We start from the raw sequence: 19,668 nt of genomic DNA, 5'->3' as shown, positions 1-19,668 counted from the left end.
GTTTTAATGAAACTCCAAAAAAAGTGAGAATATTTTAGTCATGAAGGGCATTTGGGGAAAAACTTTCAGCATTAAATAGGAATAGTTTAAAAAAGTACAAAGGAATCTCATATTAATTTCCTTTCAATTATTTAACAACTATTATTCCATGATATCTAACATATATACAGATGTATAAAAAAGTAGTATACTAACTCACCAGACACCCATAACACAATCTCAGTAATTGCCAACTTATTCCCGGTATTGTTTAAACTTACTTACACTTGGTCTTCTCAACTAAATTATTCTGGAGCAAAAGTTACATAATAAAACATCCTACTATTTTATCCATAATAAAAAGTTCTTAATTCTAAAGGATTCAAAAATTTTCCTTATGGCTAGTTGTTTTTCTTTTTTTGGCCTTATTTAAGAAATCTTTCCTTATCTCCAAATTATTTAGATTGTGTCTTAAATTCTTTCTAAAGTGTAGTAATTTTGTTTATTTTTTTTAAGATTTTATTTTTTTTAACTATTCTCTACATCCAACATGGGGCTTGATTTCACAACCCTGAGATCAAGAGTTGCATGCTCTACCAACTGAGCAAGCCAGGCACCCCTAATTTTGTTAACTTTGCCATTTAAGTCTACAAATTCATCTGGGCTTAATTTGGGCTGGGGATCATTCTTGTTTTGTCTATATGCATGACCATTACCCAGTATAATGTATTGAGCCTATCATCCTTTTACCGCTGCTCTGTTATGTCACTTTTGATATAAACTGTTTGTCTATATGTTGTGGATCCTTACCTAGAATTTTTATTCTATATTCTTGTCTATTTGTCTCCCATGAGCCCATACCACATCATCTTGCATCATTGCATTTTATATTAGGTCTTTATTTGAGGTAAACAAAGCCTTCCCACCTTGATTTTTCTTCATCAAACATCATGACAAAGTTATTTATTATATTCTCTTAGGTTTTTCTTTCTCTCTCTCTCTCTCTCTCTCTCTCTCTCTTTTGGAATAGTTGCCACACAGCAGTGTTCCCTTTTCCTTCTGACATTGATAAAATGTAACTTCACTCTTCACCTTCAACCTCCTCAGGTATTGTCATATATAGATTATAGCCTTCAATTATATTTTAACTTAATGCATCTCACAGTTTTATTATGTAGTATTTTCATTCATTCATTTAAAATATTCTTTATTCCTTTGTTTTCTAAATACCTGTTTGTTTTGACCTCTAGTGTAATTTCTTAAAGTCACAGATAATACTTATCATGATTTCAATCAAATGAAATCTGTTCAGATTTGCTTTATAGACTAATACATGATTAATTATTTTTACACATTCATGTGTGCTCAAAAATGTATATTCAGTAATTGTTGATTTCAGTATTTATATATTCTATATATCAATATGGTCAGGACTTAATTTCAGCTATTGTATTTTTAATTTCTAGATATATTTGATATGTCCTCAGATATTCTATATTACTTATATAGTCTCTAATATAACCTGACCAAAGTTCAAACTTGACATTTATATTCCTTGAACTTAATAGGGATACTTATTTTGCAGTTTGTTTTTGAAAATTTCTGTAGTTACTGTGTTTCTGTTTATGCTCTTTGTGGTTTTGTTGCTTTTTGGTTTTGACATCTTATTTTCTCATGTGCCTAGCTATATTTAATCATGTGGTGTTCGCTAGATTGAAAATTGTTAGAAATAATTGGAGGCTCGGGATACTGTATCTTCTCACAGAGAGAATTTAAATTTCCTTCTGCTAGGCCCTTGGGAGCATTACCAGTCCCACACCACTTTAATCCAATGTTTTGTTTTCTTTGGATCAGGAAGATCCAAATTGCATTATGATGATTTTGTACAGCTAATGCAAAACTTCTTGACTATAAAATCAAGCAAGGGAGAAATTTTCTATAACTTTTCAAACAAATGGCTATTTTAATTCAAACATATTTTACTGTATTAGCTCAGTTACATAGGGAGCATCATAGTAATGTGAATGAAGGCATGGATATGACTTCCTATGTGGATTTCAAAGTCCACCTGTTTGAAATCAAACAGTATAATCCACACAAATCCATCCTATACATCATTGATTTTCTCTTTATTTCCATACTAACAAGGTTTATGAGGCATTGTGAAGCAGTCTTCCACTGTTAAACTTAGTAACTTTCTGTTTTCAGTAATCATCCAGACTTCTAATCTCTGCATTCAGGATGTCCCATGCTCACATATTTTACATTATCTACAATGAGCTTCATTTTCCTGACATAAATCTAGCTTCCAGCTTCACTACCTTCTTAGCATTTCCCAGAATAGAGTACATTCTTCCTAAGTAATTCTATACCTTCTCCCTGCAAAGCTTTTCTTCTCTTAAAAAAAAAAATCTGTTCTTAAAGAAGTACATTATCATTTTCCTTCTCGATTTATAGAGAACTTATTGCGTATCTCAGCCCAAATAAATTTTCCTTATTTTCAACCTCAAACTTAAGTAACAATTGGACTATCATTTGACATTGTGTAGCATTTATTTAATTTGTTTTTTTTTTTTAAGATTTTTTTATTTATTCATGAGAGACACAGAGAGAGAGAGGGAGGCAGAGACATAGGCAGAGGGAGAAGCAGGCTCCCTGCAGGAAGCCCCACGCGGGACTCGATCCTAGGATTCCAGGATCATGCCCTGGGCTGAAGGTGGCTCTAAACCGCTAAGGCACCAGGGCTGCCCTATTTAATTTGTTCTAAGTGTATATCTTCCAGTGAGACTGTATGCTTTTCAAGGAAATAAACTTATTTTTGCAAACCTTATTGAGTGCTATATACATAAGGAAACCTTATGAGTGTTCATTTAAACAGAGAAAAGCATCCTATGTAAAAACAGAATTATTAAGAATCTAAACTAAATAATATCCAAAAGGCCTATAAAAATGATTAACATTCATATTTACCTTGACTCAAAATTAGTATCTAACACCTCTAACAAATTTTCCTGACTTTGATGATGGAAATTCTAATTTATTCTAATGTAAGTAACTATTCCATTGTCTTTTATTGCCAAAATATAAAAATAACTCTTGTAAGGGTTCCCAAATATTTTCTACATTTATGACTAATTCAGACTACTTTAGAATTATATTTCATCACTAAATACTTACTGTAGTTGTAGTTTTTGTGGAAAAAGTTGGATGTACTGTGGTTCAAGGAAACATATGAATTATGACTATTGTAGTGGCTGACAGCTGACTAGCTTTATTCCCACCTAATTCATCAGTAACTTCAATAAGTAGCTGGAAAGTCATAGGTTCCTGAATCCCTTGAAACACATCATACTGGAAATTCTGAGTGGTAGCCAGAGAAGGAGGCTCAACACCTAGTCTCTGAAGTACAAATTGATTATTTGTATTTCCTGAGAATGGTGAGGTAATAAAACAGAAATAAAAGTACATTATATATTACTTCTATTGTCTGGTTTAAGTTCTTGCTTTAAAATATGTTTCATGATAATATGCTTCTAACAGTTATAAAATATCCTACATGGGTATCTTGTAAAATAGCACAGAAGTGACTTACTTAAAATCTAATGTCTTACCACTTTCAATTGAATATCTCAGCTGTTCCTGTGGAAAATCTTTATCTGAACAGTTGAGCTGAATAAAAGGAATCCTAGTAGGGGAATAAATCTGAATTTCCAAATGTGGTGGATTTCATACAAGAGGTTCCATTTATATTCAATAATACAAAAATATTCTCTGTTTTAGCTTATGTCTTAAAAATCTTGCCATATCTGTCGATTTCTTGTTTCTTTTTATTACTCATCATTTTCACCTTTATAATATCATTCGAGCTTACTTTTACAATCCATCTTAATTATTTTACATTTGAACACTATATATTAGTGTTTTATCACAGAAGCATTGTTGTTTGGGGTTTTCCAGCAGTATAGTCCATGTTCCATTCTTAATTTTAAGAAATGAGGAATTAATTTTTTTTTTAAAGTAAGGTCTACTCCCAACATGTGGCTTGAACTCACAACCTTCAGATCAAGAGTCACATGCTCTGCAATTGAACAGCCAGATGCCCTATGAATGAGGATTTAATTTTTTTAAAATGTCTATTTCCTGCATAATTTTTCCATGACATGTACTCATGACATTCATGAGATTGCTAAATTTTAAAATTAGATTAGAAACTAAATGCTATTTATTCTGTTTCCCTTTAATCCAGAAGATACATGCCATCAAGTCTCCTCTTAAACAATTACTCAAAATGGGTACTCACTACTTAAAACATATTTCACTATTGGACTTATTGGAAATATTATTTTTTTAACTCAAGCATTTTCTTCAGTTTAGGAAAATGAAGTGCCTAATTTCATTTATGCTTTCCTTCCTTTCCTTACTAATATTTCTTAAACATTCCTGGGTTCCTTCAGTTTGAAGTCAGTTCCCTAAGGAGTCATGGGAGAGTGCAGAAAAAATTCCACTCTCTCTTTTGTCTTTCTTCCCAACGCATTGCAGCTTGCTTTGTTGGATTGTCCAGTGGAGATCATAAAGGGGTATTGTTAATATTTAAACACTGGTTCACTAAGTACTGGTTTCTTTAAAATTAAAGCCTTGATAACCATATTACCCTGTAAATGAATCGTCCTTAGTTTCCCTTTCTCCTTCCAAATATAACCTAAAGTAGGGAAAGATAGTATTGGTTCTTTCACAATTTCTCATAATTCTTTGTAATAGCAACTAATAATAACTATAATTAATACTTATTGAATGCTAGACTCTAAAATACCTACATTAATATATTTTAACTCCCCATGAAAAATGTAGTATTATTATTATCCTAAAATGGAAAGTGAAAAGAGATAAAATCGCTTAGACAGCTTTAAAGTGTATAGGAACCAGAATTCTAAAATATCTCCAGAGCCCAAGCTTTTCACCTGAGAATACTAGTTTTCTATTTAATCATAATCAGTGTTTACACTATTACAATACCAGTCTACTGTGTTATGTGTTCTCATATAAAGTCCCTTCCACTCTTTAAAAGATATTCTGAATGATATTAATTCATTGAAAGAGGATTTTTCTTCATCTTTTAAAGGATCGTTCAGTTTTATGCACTCAAAGTATTTCTATTCTAATAAACTATGGTTTGTGTTTTATAACTTCTTCATAGTTGAGCTGAAATTTTAACAAAATCCCAAATTGAGTTTTCTTGCTAACTGGACATTTTTAATTAGCCAAATGCATTTTAAGTATTATAAACTGAACGTTGGTTATAAAACAATATATTTTGAATATAAATGTAGACATCTGTGTTTGTCTATGAGGGAAAAAGTCATTGTCCAGTATTCAATCTAAATTTTCATTTTTTTCTTTTTGTTTTTTTTTCCATTGTTGTGGACAAGAAAAATATAGAGAGATATATTTGAAGAAAATGCACATATAAAACTGGATATAGAAAAGATATTGGAAGCACAAACAAAAATATCTATATAGTATATATGTGTGTATGTGTATATAGTGTGTATGTATATATGTATATATGTATATATACAACAAATTATATATATACACACAGAAGTACTATATATATAGAGTGTATACATATATATAGTAGTAAATATGCTATATGTAACAAAATATAGCAATATATATAGCTAAACATACACAAACACATGCACACACATACACTCACACATGCATATCTATTCTCAGTGGCTCAAATCCTGTGATTGCCAAATAGCCAAGATAGTTTAGATGCTCAAAACTGGATGTTGGCAGAGTTCTTCACCTCTACAACTTTGCACAACATTCTCTCTTCACAGAAGATTCTTGTTCTACCACTTATTTTCCTATTGGATTTGTTCATTCAAATACCTTTTTTCCTCTATTCTCAAGTTACTCATTTGTGAAATAAAACAGATATAGTCCGGATATACTGGACTACTAATACTATTGATTTGAATATGCAGTAGTACTTTAATAAAGGATAGGAAAATGTATTACTTAACTTTAAGGTGTCTGACAGTAAAGTGGTATAAAATAATACTTAGGAATCTGATGGCTTTATTTTGAATGTCCTAATATAGTACCATCATTGCAGGAATAGTGTGAATTAATGAAGAGACAACCAGGGTCGTTGAAGAATTTTGAGAAAAAAAAGAAGCTCTTTGCGGTTACAAGGACAAGATTAAATGTAAAGACATGAAATAATTAATTGAGTTGAAATTATTCATGAATTTTCTTGTAAAGTTTTTTACCTTTAAAAATTAATCCATCTCACAATATTAATGAAGAATTAACAAACCAAAAGATAGTAAAAGCATTACCGGAAAGGATAAAAGGTAAGGACCAACACACAGTCCAGTCCTCAGATGGAAGCTGTCTAAATAGCTTAATTAAAAAAAATCTTCCCATGATAACCTGAGGCTTTTATTTATTGGTGGTTTCCGAGTTCATCTCTTGACCTTTTTCCTACACCTGCATTTTTCAACAATCTTTGAAACCTCCATTATGTTTTTGAACTTGAAGAACATGTATGAAAGAAGAGTTCTTCCTTTTCAAACATTGTTATGGCCAGCCTTTAAGTTAGTTTTTAACACTGAGCACAGGGGACTGTGCCAAGCTTGAATCATCAGCTCCTATTTCTGGGGTGTTGTTTCTATGGCTTGGCATTTAATATATTATGCCAATGTTCCTTGTCAGAATTAATTTTGGCAAAAGACCATCATTATACTGACTAACTGAATCTCTAGTTACAGAATAATGTAGCACATTCACTTTTCTAAATGTTCCCAATTAAAATATTAGAAGTATAGCTATTGAATTATGGAAATTTCCTCAATCCGAAGTCTACAAGAGAGAGAAAAACTAAGTTTTAGTTGTTTTTATATTTCAAAAATGTAAAATTATTGAGCTTTTAGAATGTAAGAAGCTCTTTCCACTAAGAAAAAAAATGGTAGTTAATGTTTCACCTTGCTCTTAACTTTCAATACAAAAATATAAATAAAACAAGGTAACATAATTCATAACACTATTGCTCATAATCTAGAATTTTGCAATATGTATTTATTAACTAAAATTCAATAACTAAAAACAAACAACTAATTTATCTGGGAAATTCTTCCAAACCTATTCCCAATTATAAAGAAATAAGATTATCTTTAAGAAATAAGGAAAAGTTGGCTAGAAGGCTTTACGTCTGAGGATAACTGCTTGGATACTGTGGGCAGCAAAGATATTGGTGACCATGAGATCTCAGTGGCTGCTCAGAACCCCTTCCCATGTGGTCTACTCCAGGCTGTTTGAGCTCCAGGTGCCAGACTGAGGAGCCTGGAGGGAGCTTCTCCCATCCTGGCAACATGGGCCTGGATGAGAATATAGTGCGTGATCAAGAGCATACCATGAAGCATCTAAAAGATGTCATTAACAAACCAGAGCTGGAGATGTCTCCGCAAGAACTGCAGCTCTGTTATTTAAAATGCTTGATTATGATGGCGATAATTTATGGGATGGCCTAGACCTTTCCATAGCCATCACTCGGGTCCATTAAGACAAAGAGAATGAATAGACACCACCAAAGAGTGAAGCTGAGCTGATTAACTTGATGGTGTTTTGAGAAAGGAAGATAAGAACAATAATGAATACATTGACCATATTGAATTTGCAAAATCACTGCAGGTGACTTTGTTTGGCAATCTAGTTATATGTAAATGTGACCCATTATAGTGTGATTGAACACTTTGGGTAATGCAAAATAATGCATTTGAACTACTGCTACAGTATTTTAGTATAAACCTGTAGCAGTTTATTACACTAGAGTGAGAAAGAGAAATCAAGATAAATAGAAGAGAAATTGGACACATTGTAGTCCTCAAGTACTGTTAAATCTCTTATTGGACAAGGGTTTGGTGAATGAATCCTTTTAAGAATGATGGATAACTGAGGCAGCCTGGGTGGCTCAGCGGTTTAGCGCTGCCTTCAGCCCTGGGCCTGTTCCCGGAGATCCAGATCAAGTCCCACGTCGGGCTCCCTACATGGGGCCTGCTTCTCCCTCTGCCTGGATCTCTGCCTCTCTCTCTCTCTCTCTCTCTCTCTGAATCTCTCTCTCTCTCTCATGACTAAATAAATAAAATCTTAAAAAAAAAAAAAGAATGTTGGATAACTGGATCAGAGTAATCAGGAACTTGACTATGCAATACCCCTCGTCTCTTGGTTTTTATTCATGTTACCTGAAAAGTGAGACAGACTGCCAAGTGGACATGCTTCTCAGTAACAGTGAAGGAATGGTATGGATGCCAAATGCTTCCCCTGGTGTGTCTCGTGTCTTCAGGTAAATGCGGTCAGGATTTTGCAAAGTTCCCTGGGCCCTAGGCAAGTGAGTTTTAGAATATTTCAAAAGCCACAACATAAGAAGAATGTCAGATACCAAGTTCGGGAGCTATAGTTGAAGATTCTGTATCTTCTGGCCCTTTGGAAACGATACACCACTAACCTAAGTGATTAGCATTATTTTAGTTTTTCGGTATTTAATAAAACTGCTGCCTTTTATTTTATTTATTTTATGTCTTCTTAGGAGACATGTCAACTTAGGAGAGACCTTAAATTGAAAAATGTTCTTTATTCTAATCCTTAGCAAGTGTTTTAGCTTTCCTAATATTTGTATTTAACCCTTATTTCTAGGGTTTGTTTTTGTGGTTTAGAAACTATTAGGAATGCAAGAACTTTATCCTTTCCGTTTGGTACAACAGGCGTGAAGCTACTAACTGGTCTTGCCTAAGTGAGTAGGAGAAGATCAAGCCCAGAGATAACCTGATGCAAGATATATTTAGAAGGAATGGCATTTAAAGTACATCTTCTAGCTTAAATATGTAAATTATTTCAGGTCAGGAAAGATTAGAAAAGGCCTGAGAACTTTTAACACTGTGAATCTCAGTAATGGTTGAAACTTATAATTGTAATTCATAATTTGGTTTACTGGTTGTGGTAGACATGCTGTGATAGAAAACCTGAGGGATCCCTGGGTGGCGCAGCGGTTTGGCGCCTGCCTTTGGCCCAGGGCGCGATCCTGGAGACCCGGGATCGAATCCCACATCAGGCTCCCAGTGCATGGAGCCTGCTTCTCCCTCTGCCTGTGTCTCTGCCTCTCTCTCTCTCTCTCTGTGACTATCATAAATAAATAAATAAATTAATTAATTAATTAAAAAAAAATAAAAAAGAAAACCTGAAATGATGGTTGAATGAGAAAAACTGCATAAAATTTTCTGTAAGACATATAGAGACCTATTTTCTTTATTAAAGTATTCTTATAAGTGAATAAATTATTTACTTATAATTATTCTTATAAGTAAATAAAATTGCACAAGTAACTGTGCAATCAGAATTGAATTGTAAACTATTGTTATAATACCTAGTTATTTTGAAAGATGTATATAATAAATCCTGGATGTATATAAAACTGATGAACCAAACAAAAAGAAGAAATAAGAAAAAGTCTTTTTTTAATTACTCTCTTGCTAGTGTTGAAACCAAAGCTATTTATATTTTCTTATTTTTTTATTTCGGAAATTATTCTCAATATAAAGGTTGTAATTCTTAAAGATATTTAATATCTTTATTTTACATTCTAGAGATAGATTTTCCTTAAATGTAGAATGTATATTGTTAAAATACAAATAAGGTAAACTCTCAGACCCTAGCTATGAACTGTTTTCTTAATACAAATTGCAGTTAAATGAAAAATCTCAAATGGGAACTTAACTAAGTTAACTAAGTTAAGCAAAATTTCTAATAGTAACTGTGCTATACTAATAGTAACAGTGACTTCTAATCGTAATGCCATGCTGATGTGGGTGCTATAAGCTGATTCTTATTATGCAAAACAGAATAGTAATATAAAATAATAAAACTAAGAATTAACTCTGCAAGAGGAAATTAAGAGCTTATGTATCTTTAAACGGGGAATTCTCTCACCTTCAGGGAAGGTGTGAGTCTTTAATTTCTAATTTAAAATGCTAGCCAATTATTTGCATGAATATTCATGCAATTCATGGAGAGAAAAACAGTTATGTATTGTCCAAAGTGTTTTTAAAATCTTGCTTTTCAAAAAGAAAAAAAAATAAAATAAAATAAAATCTTGCTTTTCATAGATAGATGAAACAAATAATGATAGTATTCAAGAAATGTTGGGATGCCTGGTTGGGCCTCATTTAAGCAACCAATTCTTGATTTCAGCCTAGGTCACAATCTCAGGGTCATGGGATAGAGCCCCACCACATGGAACCCTGCCTTGGGCTCTTCTCTGGGAATGGAGCCTGCTTGGGTTTCTCTCTGTTCTTCCCCTCATGTGCACATGTGCATGTGTGTATACTCTCTCAAATAAAAGAAAGAAGAAAGAAAGAAAGAAAGAAAGAAAGAAAGAAAGAAAGAAAGAAAGAAAATATGTAAAGACTTTTAAAATATACATTCTGCAAACTTTATCACATGCAAGTTTGTGACAAGTTCTTCAAATTTTGATTTTTAGTCCCTATATATATTTATACACACCGAGAGAGAGAGAGAGAGAGAGAGAATGATGAATTCACCAAATGGGGCAGAGCGATTTGCAAAATTTCCATTTTGTAAAATGATAAATTCTAGTGACAAATTACACTGTGTTTTATGTAATTTTAATTGTATTTTATACAAAGCCTCTCAACAACTAATCTGTCATCAAAAGTGAAGCATACTAATACCTTATAAAGATTACAAACACAATTCTTCCATTTATTTATTTTATTACGATTTTATTTGTTTATTTGAGAAGGAGAGAGAGAGAACACATGCAGGGTGTGGTGGAGAGGGATAGAGAGAGAAAGAGAAGCAAACTCCCCATTGAGCAAAGAGCCTGTCATGGCTCCATCCCAGGGGCTAAATCTAACAACCCAGAGATCATGACCTGAGCTGAAGGAGATGTTTAACCAGCTGAACCACCCAGGCACCCTATTTAGGTAGCTATTAAAAAGAATCATCTGGGACACACATTGAAATGTCTCTTCAAAAAAATAATAATAAAAAAGAAATATCTCTTCAAGTTAACATAACTTACAAATTTAAAAATTTCAAAAGGAAATTCAGGGGGAAATGGTGATGTTTATGCAGAGAATGTTGGGAATAATTCTTAAAAATTTTAATCAAAGTGCATAATTTTTACCCTACAATGTTTCTCAATACCTTGACTATGTACACCAGTAATTCCTCAGTCAGTGAGTTGTTGCAGAATTACCTTCGTAGATTAGTTTAAGTAGTCAAAAAGTCTGCTTGAGAATTTTGCTTTGTGCCATAATCAAACCAGTTTCCCTAAAGGTCTGTGCTGCAGCAAATAAATTGATTTTAGATAAAATATGATGATTAATGCATTCATGTTCTCTACATAATATTTTATGATGAAGACAGAAAGAAAAAGAGAAATTGGTACTCAAATTTATAAGTGAATGCTAAAGCTAGACAGGATCATATCAGCACTGAGGTCCTGAATCTCAGACCTGAAGCTTAAAAAGCTGAACCTAAGCATTGTAAGCCAGGTTCCATGAAGAAGATTATGGTGGTTTTTAATGGATAGTTAGCCATTCCTCAAAGCAGAAAAAGTAAATCTTTTTGGAAGAAAGTGTACCTAATTTTCACTCCAGTGTTCCCTAAGAGTAAGATCATTCACTTTGAGTGAAAAGCAAAGATCACATAGAGAAAAAAGCCTAATGAGAGAGCATTTGCTGAAACAACCAACAAGAGGGCATATCCAATGAACTCTTACTGTTGGCAGAGATCCCCATCCATCCTCAGTGGTGTCTGGTTTCCCTGATGTCGTCAGATAGATTCCTATTCCATCTTGCGGCAGAATGAGCATATCTGAGCTAAGAAATGAAGAATCTGGGTTATTTTCTTCTGTTGAATAGGGAAACATAGATAAATTGCCATTTGTTCCTCAACTCCTGGGGTTCCAAACAAGTATGTCTTCTTAAAAACTTTGAGAGTTCTCTTTTGGTTGCTTCCTGTGTTATTCTGGGGTTTACAATTGTGTTTAAGAAGAGAAGGGCAGGAAGAAAGAGGATTATGACATTTTGACTAGAAGTTAACAAGCCAGTTTTGAAAATGTACCTAATAATTAGTCTATTCTTGAAAATTTCCAGAGACAGAAGGCTGGGAGAACATTCTGGAAGTTAGAGAGAACACCTTAACTTATAATCACTTCCAGGATATGTTTTGCCCAATCATAAATTTCCCATTCACCAAACTTAATTTTTTTCCCTCTCTGTGAAAAAAAAATGAGGCTAACAAATTTATCCTGTTATTTTTTTCACTATAAAAACACATTGAGATTTTTTTTTCACCTTTGTAAAAAAGTTAATTTCATATTCTTTCTACAAATAGTGTATCCTGGGCTTGCAAAGTTTCTGTGAGACAACCTTGGCCAAAAATTGTGTCCATTTACTTTCATATAGTCCTATGAAATGTCTGCTCCCCCCCCCTCAAAAAAGAAAGAAATGTCTGCCCAAACCAGTGACTCTGCCTCAAATGAAATAAAGGAGCTATGAATTGATCTCATTATTGCATCATTTCAGCTATAAAAAGATCTGTATGGAAGTCAAACTTATCCTATTTTCATCCTATGGGAACCTCAAAAAAAGATAGAGATTGATATAAAATTTGATCCAAAACCCATGACAGTCAGAAAGTGCAAAGCAGAAATAAAGGTAAATGTGTTCTAGAGGGATCATTTTACAAGCCAGTCAATGGACTTTTCATTTAGAAAAAAAAATCTCTTCAAAACATGAGCACACAATGAAAAATTTCAAAACACAAACAGAAATGACTCTTCAGGAAATGATAGAATTATCTGAAAGGGACAATATGTAAGTATGCTTAAATTTGCTAAAATAAAATTTTTAAATATTATAAATTATAAGCAAAGCATAAACCCTATTAAAAATACAAGACTTGATAAATGCCATTTTTTTCCTTCATGTGGAAATAATAGTAAAGATCATGTAAAAAATATAATTTTATATAAGGGTAGAGTTTATGCTAATTGTACTTTATGATCTTATCATTGACATCTTCTCTGCCTTAGTAATTATGAGCAAATACAATAAATAAATAATTTCCCAAATATGACCTCTCTATCCTCTCTATATAGAGGCAACTTCTTAGAAATTAAGATAAATTTGCTACCATCGTACAGTTTTACTTGAAAGGAAACATAAACACTCACCCACAATACCACACAATACAGGAAACCAATGAAAGTAATGGTTTTTCTCTCCCCCCGCCCCCTTCTGTCTCATACTGGTTTATTTTGCAAAATAACAAGACAAGGTAAGAATCTGAATAAGGTTTACTAAGAGAGTGAGAAATAGTACTTCAATTATTTGTTAAATCTTCCCCTTTAGTTCAACCATAATTTTTTAGAAATTAGGATAAAAGACTGGATTATAGCCCTTAAATGGCATAGTGGGATTCAAAAGCCATGCCTTTATTATGTTTTTCTTCTTAGTTTATGGGATCAATTTTCCACATGGTATTTGCAGTTCTTACAGGAAAGTTTGTATTTTGGCTTTCTCTCTTGTAAAACACATGTTCTTGAGTTCTTGGAATCTGATTGAACATCCTCTGTCTCAGAGGATGCCCAGAAGGCCGTTTTTATGTTATCTCTGGGGGTTATACACGCACAGCCTCCAGCCAGAGACTGGGCTTTAATTATTTTAACTTAAGAGAGCTTTTCAGTTGTGGGTGGGCACAGACATAATTTTCCCTTTGTCTTTTTTTTTCCCATATAGATTGTTTTTGAGCCAAAATAACAAAAAAAGTAAGAGTAATACTTCCCACCCATGCTTTCATCATGCTGTTAAGATTTCTGCATCGCGAAAAGAAAAAGTAAAGTAGTTTGGATTAAACAACAATAGCATTGAAAATAGAAGCAAATTCATATTCAGGTTCAAAGAAATAACAAAAATAAAACCCCAAACCCCCAGGCTTTATTTCTGCATTTTCTAGTCTTAGCCAAAGAATAAAAAGAGAAAACTCCGAAAGAAAAGCTCTTGTGTGGGTATATGTATCCAACGTTGCTGTCATGCTAATGTTCAGAATCTCATGAGAAATCTTGGTTTCCATAGTGAGTGCAATTGTATGTCTGACACACTGCACTAATATAAGATGGTATGAACGTTGACAGACTATATAGAAAGCGAAAAGGCACTGAAGCCAACATAAGAGTATCTGCTAAATCATAATCTGGAATTTCCTTTGTTATGGTCTGGCAAATTTCCCATTATCAAACTAGAGTAAAAATAGTAGTACTACTGGGGATTATCCAGTATTAACTTGTCCAAATTTTTTTCTTGCCCCTTAAGCTTCCAATACCGTTTGCCTCTTTAAGTATCTGACCCTGTCCATGCTAATGAATAATCAAGAGCATTCAAGATTAAGACCTTTATTTTTTTCCTTTAAATTAAAACTTTATATGGCCATTTGTCCATTTTTAATAAAAATATACTGCATATGTACCATAATTTACCCTTTACAAAGTAGAATTTCTCAAGCATGCTTCAGAGCAGTTGTGAAAGTTAGATGGGAAAGAAACTATTCTGCTTGTTTGATGAAAAAGGCAACAGAGGGGCAGAGTAGTAAATGGCTTGGCTAAGTAACTAGTCTTAGTGATCAAACTACGGATTTCTGCCTACCAGCCTACGCAATCTGGAGTCAGAATTTTGAGTCAAAATCCTGTCACTGTCACATCTTTCTGGGCAAGGAACCCCTGAGTTCCTTAGCTGTAAATTTTTTTTTAATTTTTAATTTTTATTTATTTATGATAGTCACAGAGAGAGAGAGAGAGGCAGAGACACAGGCGGAGGGAGAAGCAGGCTCCATGCACCGGGAGCCCGACGTGGGATTCGATCCAGGGTCTCCAGGATCGCGCCCTGGGCCAAAGGCAGGCGCCAAACCGCTGCGCCACCCAGGGATCCCTTTTTTTTTTTTTTTTTTTTTAATTTTTAATTTTTAGCTGTAAATTTTTTAATACAGACTTCCTGTGTTTAGATTTTTGTGAGATAAACGATTTATGATATGCAAAGCATTTAGGACAGCACTTGTATAGTACATTCTTAATAAATGCTAACTATTATTATTATTTCTTAAGAAATAATGATTTTTTTCACTTGTGTGAAACCGTAGTACTCTTACTTGTAACTTAGATTCCTTCCCCCAAGCCAACAATTTACCCACGCCCTACCTTGAATCTTTTTGTTTTTTTCTACCAACATGATCAGGACTCTCATTATATGAGAAAGTAGTCATTGTTAATCCCTCAAGCATCATCTTTTTCTCCCTCACTTTTACCATCCCCCCCTTTTTTTTCTCAAAAGACACACACCATTTGACTTTCCAGCTGGAAACGACCTGTTAGTTCCATCACTCTTGTTTTTACAGGTTAGGCACATAAAGCACAGAGCATTGAGCACTTTGTGCAAGGAGAAACAAGGCACCAACCTAGAGGAGCAGACCAAAGCCCTGAAACCTGGTCAGGTCCCTTGAAGAGACCAGTGGTCTTTCACACACCCTTACTTTTCCTGCTCCCACTTGTATGCTGCAACTTACTCACCAGTTTCCTGACTTTGGGATTTTGTTCCATAACTAAAAATTAAGACTTTGACTCACTCTTTTCAGCATGTAACACTCTCGATTTTCTTTTGCATATTTGCCTTCGAAAGTAATGCACAATATTGAGTTTCCTGCTTTATTCCTCCTTTTAAAATGCATTCTTTTATGGTTTCAGGTCTCACATTTGGGTCTTTAATCCATTCTGAGTTTATTGTTGTGTATAGTGTAAGAAAGTGGTCTAGTGTCATTCTTTTCTATGTGACTGTCTAGTTTTCCCAACACTACTTGAGGAGATGGTTTTTTTCCAATTGCATATGTTTGCCCTCTTTGTCTAAGTTTAGTTGATCATATAATTGTGGGTTTATTTGTGAGCTTTCTATTCTGTTCCATTAATCTATGTATCTGTTTTTGTGACAGTACCATACCGTTTTGATTGCTATAGCTTTGTAATATAACTTGAAGTCTGGATTTGGACACCTCCAGTTTTTTCTTTCCAAGATTACTTTGACTATCCAGGGTCTTTTACGGTTTCATACAAATTTTAGGATTGTTTGCTCTAGTTCTTACCGGAGCTAAGAGAAAAGCAAAGATTATCTATTAGAGCTTCCAGAGAGAACATGACTCTGGTGACACCTTGATATTGAACTTTAAGACTCCAGATTATGAAAGAATATACTTCTATTGCTTTGGGCCATCTAATTTGCGGGACTTTGCTATGGCAGTCCTAGGAAACTAAAAGCAGTGAACAGTTAAATACAGTATTTAAAACTAATAGGATAGCCATATTTCTCATATTTGCAGAGATATTTACAGATTACTAGGAAATGGTTGATATAGATTATATCTCATCCCCCAAAATTGCAATATAATTTAAAATAATTAACACTAAATGTTCAAGTTAATGCATCTAAAATAAAATATAAAATAATAATAATATATTAATTTATATATTCATATGTGAATATATGAATGAGTATATGCATTCTCATTCAGGAAATAAGTATACATGTATTCATTTAAAAGCATGTTATATATATGCCTATTTGTTATCAACTTTGCTCAAATTGAAATTAAATTTAAAATTTTGCATTTATGACTAACAACATATTATAAGGAATAAATCCTGTGACTTATCCCCTCCAACTTGGCAAAAGAACTACTTACAGAAGATTTTTTTAAATGTCAAGACAGGAAACATCATTTTATGTTCATTTTTATGTCTTCTGTGGTTCTTATTTAAAGTAATCATCAAATCTTCCTCCTGTTCAAAAAATTGCATTTTCCCAGAAATGCACTGGTTTCTTGTAATCATATATAACAATCTTGTATAATATTGAGTCATTACCCCCAGGACAATCATATTCCAGTAAAAATAAAATATGAGGACATTAGAGACAGCCTTCATCTCAAGAAGTTGATCCCATAAATTGCTTAATATTGGAATAAACATACCAATATATATAATCATTTTAACTTTGCACAGATATTTCACCTCAATTTTTGTGATTTTTCAAAGCACATTATTTACTACCTTCTATTATTGTTGAAGTTGAAATAATGTTTACTAACAAATAATTATTAAATTATTAAAGAAACTTGGGTTTCTTTTTATTTTATCATTCAGTGATACTGGAAAAATTATCAAACAATTAGAAAAGCACAGAATTGTAAAGAATATTAACTGGTAAAATTTTATATGGATGATTTTTCCAACAAACAGTTCATCATATAAATATTTATGTACTCAGAATCTAAATAAAACCATAAGAGCATGTAAGAAGTACATCCTAATGTTCTAAAAATGATCATTGGTTACTGTTAAAGCCTTGGAAAGAAATTTGTAAGAATTCCAACTATTTGGAAAATCTGGCTGTCATCTAGAAAAATTCTGCATCAGGCACAATAGGCTAGTTTATGTTGTAGTAACAATTAAACCATGAAATCTGATTGACAACATGAAACAAAATAATTATTGCCTATATCACAATCAGACATGTTAGATGGATCTTCTTGAGACTCTTCCAGGTAGTAGCTTACATTTTGTAATGTTTCTATTTTTGAAAGATAACTCTTAAAATCACCTTGCAAAGGGAAAGTGGAGTTTTTACAGCCACACTTGGGAAAAAGCATCAGCCTACATGTAGTCACATGGCCCTAATCTCACTGAAAATTACCCTGAGCATATAATCTTCCTGTGTACCTAGAAAGTAGATCTGGGAAGCACATGGCAATGTGTCTGCCCTGATCTCAAACTTCCAGCTTACACATTTGAGGAGCCATTGATAATCACATTGCTTTTTAACTTCAATAAGGCAAATATCTTTTGTATAAAGTGAGGGAGAGAGAGAGCGAGAGAGCAATAAGTTCCTGTTAGGTTTTCTCCAACCTCAGATTCCCATACTCAATGACAATAAGTACTTAGATACTGATATATTTCTTCCTACTCATGCTTCTTATCAAATTTATAGTTGTATATATATTCAGTAAATAATTAAGGGAATCTCATATGTCATAAGATGAAATAAAAGGTACTTAAGAAAGAATCTTCCTTTAGACTTAACAATTTAGTATAATATAAATGTTTTTTATGATGTAAGCCACAGAGATTTAAGTGACAAAGTGTAGACATAAAAACATTAGAACACTATAAAAAGAACAATTAATTTCTAATTCAGAGAACTACTAGACCCATGGTGAGATGGTTAATTTTAAGTGTCTACTTAACTGAATTATGAGATGCTCAGATAATTGGTTAAACATCACTTCTGGTTGTGTCTGAGAGGGAATTTTTGGATGGGATTAGCATTTGAATAGGTACATTGAATAGAGCAAACTGCCATCTTCGATGTAGGTAGACATCATCTAATGCACCGAGGTTCTGGGTAGAACAGAAAGGGTGAAGAAAGCAAGAATTTACTCTCTGCATGACTGATGAGCTGAAACACTGATTTTCTCCTGTCCTCAGACTGGGATTTATACCTTTAGTGCTGCTGGTTATTACCTCAGACTCAGACTGGAACTCACCACCAGCTTTCCTGGGTCTCTAGCAGGTCATGGGATTTCCCAGTCTCCATCATTATGTGAGTCCATTTTTTTTATATTAAATCTCTTAGATAGATAGATGGATGGATGGATGGATAAATGGATGGATAAATGGATGGATGGATGGATGGATGAATGGATGGATGAATGGATGGATGGATGGATGGATGGATGAATGGATGGATGAATAGGTCTAGATAGATATTTCTTTGGAGACCTCAATGCAGTGTTTTTGTTTTGGTTGGGTTTTTTGTTGTTGTTTTGTTGTTTGTTTGCTTCTAACAGCTTGCATTGTTTTTTTTCCAAACTGTGATTTCACACATTTTATAAATAAAAGCTGCAGTAAGTTAGTTCTTTATCTATATTTTAAATTTTTTAAAGCTGTGTTATATCTAGTATATGAAAGTAATTGGATTGCAGTTTCAGTTTCATAATAATATAAAATAATTCAAAAAACATTATTCTTTTTTAAAAAAATATGCAATCTTAGTGACTTCGATGCTGTAGCTTTATTTATTCCACAATCTGTAAAAAATAAGAACATTTTGAAGTGCTTATCATTTATATTTAAGTGGTTTCTGGCCTTTGTTTTGATGAGTAAATGATAAAAATCCAATCTTAATCAAGTATGTTCACTCAACAGAACAACAATTACCACCATTTTCTTCTCCAGCTGTGGAAATGGTTTTAGTTTATTTACTTACCAAACACTTATATGGCACTTAAATAACCAAGTCAGTGCTTTACAAATATTCATTTTATAAAACCTATATCTACCTTCAGGGGTAGACACTATTATTAATATTCTATAATGAAGAAACAAGCAGGAGAAGTTAAATAACTTGCCCAGGTCACAAAAACATTTAGTGCTAAAGCTAATATATAGATAATATAATAGTGGTAGAGGTTAGTGGTAAAGCTAATATAATCTGTCTATCTATCATCTATCTATCTATCTATCATCTATCTATCTATCTATCTATCTATCTATCTATC

The 19,668-nt window shown here is 33.1% G+C and overlaps 1 pseudogene; it reads left to right on the top strand.

Moving 5' to 3' along the window:
- The first annotated feature begins 7,403 nt into the window (after positions 1 to 7,403).
- LOC140599132 (multiple coagulation factor deficiency protein 2 homolog pseudogene) lies at positions 7,404 to 15,564 on the top strand (annotated as a pseudogene).
- The last annotated feature ends 4,104 nt before the right edge of the window (positions 15,565 to 19,668 follow it).

The sequence above is a fragment of the Vulpes vulpes genome, chromosome 5 (assembly GCF_048418805.1).
Source record: "Vulpes vulpes isolate BD-2025 chromosome 5, VulVul3, whole genome shotgun sequence".
Taxonomy (NCBI): Eukaryota; Metazoa; Chordata; class Mammalia; order Carnivora; family Canidae; genus Vulpes; species Vulpes vulpes.
Note: the sequence above shows the minus strand (reverse complement) of the source record. Positions and strands in the feature narration are given on the sequence as shown.